Source organism: Homarus americanus, unplaced genomic scaffold, assembly GCF_018991925.1.
Source record: "Homarus americanus isolate GMGI-L3 unplaced genomic scaffold, GMGI_Hamer_2.0 scaffold3949, whole genome shotgun sequence".
Classification (NCBI taxonomy): Eukaryota; Metazoa; Arthropoda; class Malacostraca; order Decapoda; family Nephropidae; genus Homarus; species Homarus americanus.
Window position 1 is genome coordinate 7,501 of NW_024726245.1, and position 2,500 is coordinate 10,000.

Below are 2,500 nucleotides of genomic sequence, written 5' to 3' on the forward strand. Positions count from 1 at the left end.
TAACCTAACCTTAGTACAAAGTCTATTGGTGTCCACAATTTTATAGAGGCTAGCCAGCCTAAGTCAATAACAGACAGAAAGAAATAATCCAAGCAGCCGACACTACCTAACCTTGGTGTAAAGTCTATTGGCGGCCTAAATTTTATAGAGATATACAGGCAGCCACCACTACTTTCGCCGGAGGTTTCGTCACGCTCCCCGATGGCGAAATCCTCCATTACAGCAAAAGTGTGTAGCCACCTGCTCCAAGTGTCTGTTTAACCTAACCTTAGTACAAAGTCTATTGGTGTCCACAATTTTATAGAGGCTAGCCAGCCCAAGTCAATAACAGACAGAAAGAAATAATCCAAGCAGCCGACACTACCTAACCTTGGTGTAAAGTCTATTGGCGGCCTAAATTTTATAGAGATATACAGGCAGCCACCACTACTTTCGCCGGAGGTTTCGTCACGCTCCCCGATGGCGAAATCCTCCATTACAGCAGAAGTGTGTAGCGGCCTGCTCCAAGTGTCTGTTTAACCTAACCTTAGTACAAAGTCTATTGGTGTCCACAATTTTATAGAGGCTAGCCAGCCCAAGTCAATAACAGACAGAAAGAAATAATCCAAGCAGCCGACACTACCTAACCTTGGTGTAAAGTCTATTGGCGGCCTAAATTTTATAGAGATATACAGGCAGCCACCACTAATTTCGCCGGAGGTTTCGTCACGCTCCCCGATGGCGAAATCCTCCATTACAGCAAAAGTGTGTAGCGGCCTGCTCCAAGTGTCTGTTTAACTTAACCTTAGTACAAAGTCTATTGGTGTCCTCAATTTTATAGAGGCTAGTCACCCGAAGTCAATAAGAGACAAAGAAATAATCCAAGCAGCCACCACTATCTAGCCTAAACTGTTTAGCCTGACCGTGGTAAAGTCTAACGGGGGACCTTAAATTTTATAGATTAATAATACAGGCAACTACCTAACCAACCACTACCGGGCCGCCGGAGGTTTCGTCGATGTCAAAATCCTCTTCCTTCTTGTATTGGTAAGGGGAGTTTGCTTTAACTTAGGTATGCTAGCCTAAGTAAAAATAGTTGCCCCTTCCTTATTGGTGTTGTCGATGGCACAGCACAGCACAGCACCGTGCCTATGACGAAATCAACTTCAGTAAACTCAACTCATACTTCAAATGCACCAAGAGAACTTGCACACCCGAATGGGAGACCGTCAGAGTCAATCGAGGGTCGATTTAATAGCATACTATACAAAATGATCCGAGAATCTGCACATACCGAGTGGGAGACGATCGTGAAAGCGTCCGCCCTTGTACGCTGGATGGCACTATTTCACTATAGTAAGGGGTAGGGGCACCTCGGTCATATTATACAACATACCAAAGAAGTTCCACACCCGCATGGGAGACCGTCAGAGTCAATCGGGGGTCGATTTGATAGCATACTACAGAAACTTGCACACCCGAATGGGAGACCGTCAAAGTCAATCGGGGATCGATTTGATAGCATACCACAGAAACTTGCACACCCGAATGGGAGACCGTCAAAGTCAATCGGGGGTCGAGCATACTTTACAAAATGATCCGAGAATCTGCACACACACACCGAGTGGGAGACGGTGATGAAAACGTCCGCCCTTGTACGCTGGATGGCACTATTTCACTATAGTAAGGGGTAGAGGCACCTCGGTCATATTGTACAACATACCAGAGAAGTTCCACACCCGCATGGGAGACCGTCAAAGTCAATTGGGGGTCGATTTGATAGCATACTACAGAGAACTTGCACACCCGAATGGAAGACCGTCAAAGTCAATCGGGGGTCGATTTGATAGCATACTACAGAGAACTTGCACACCCGAATGGGAGACCTTCAGAGTCAATCGAGGGTCGATTTAATAGTATACTATACAAAATGATCCGAGAATGTGCACACACCGAGTGGGAGAAGGTGATGAAAGCGTCCGCCCTTGTACACTGGATGGCACTATTTCACTATAGTAAGGGGTATAGGCACCTCGGTCATATTATACAAAATACCAGAGAAGTTCCACACCCGCATTGGAGACCGTCAAAGTCAATCGGTGGTCGATTTAAGAGCATACTATACAAAATGATCCGAGAATCTGCACACACCGAGAGAGAGAAAATAGTCTTATGGGGTCAGAGGAATGACAGTGGAGCGCGATCTATGAATTTCACTAGCCAGGTCTGTCTTCCTATTGAACATTATTACTCTCTCTCGGCACACACGTCGCCACCACGGTTTCCGTGACAGCAGCAGCATCATGATGTTGCGTCTACCAATAAGTCCGGAACCGGGTTATTCGGCTGTTCGCGAACAGTCAGGTTTTAAACTTGCCTAACAAACGATCAAACAACCTCCACTCTCGAGGTGCGGTACGTTGACTGTCCTATCGTCCGCCCTTGTATGCTGTATTGCACTATTTCACTATATTAAGGGGAGAGGGTGCCTTCACACACCTATTCGGTGTGGAATATCTTC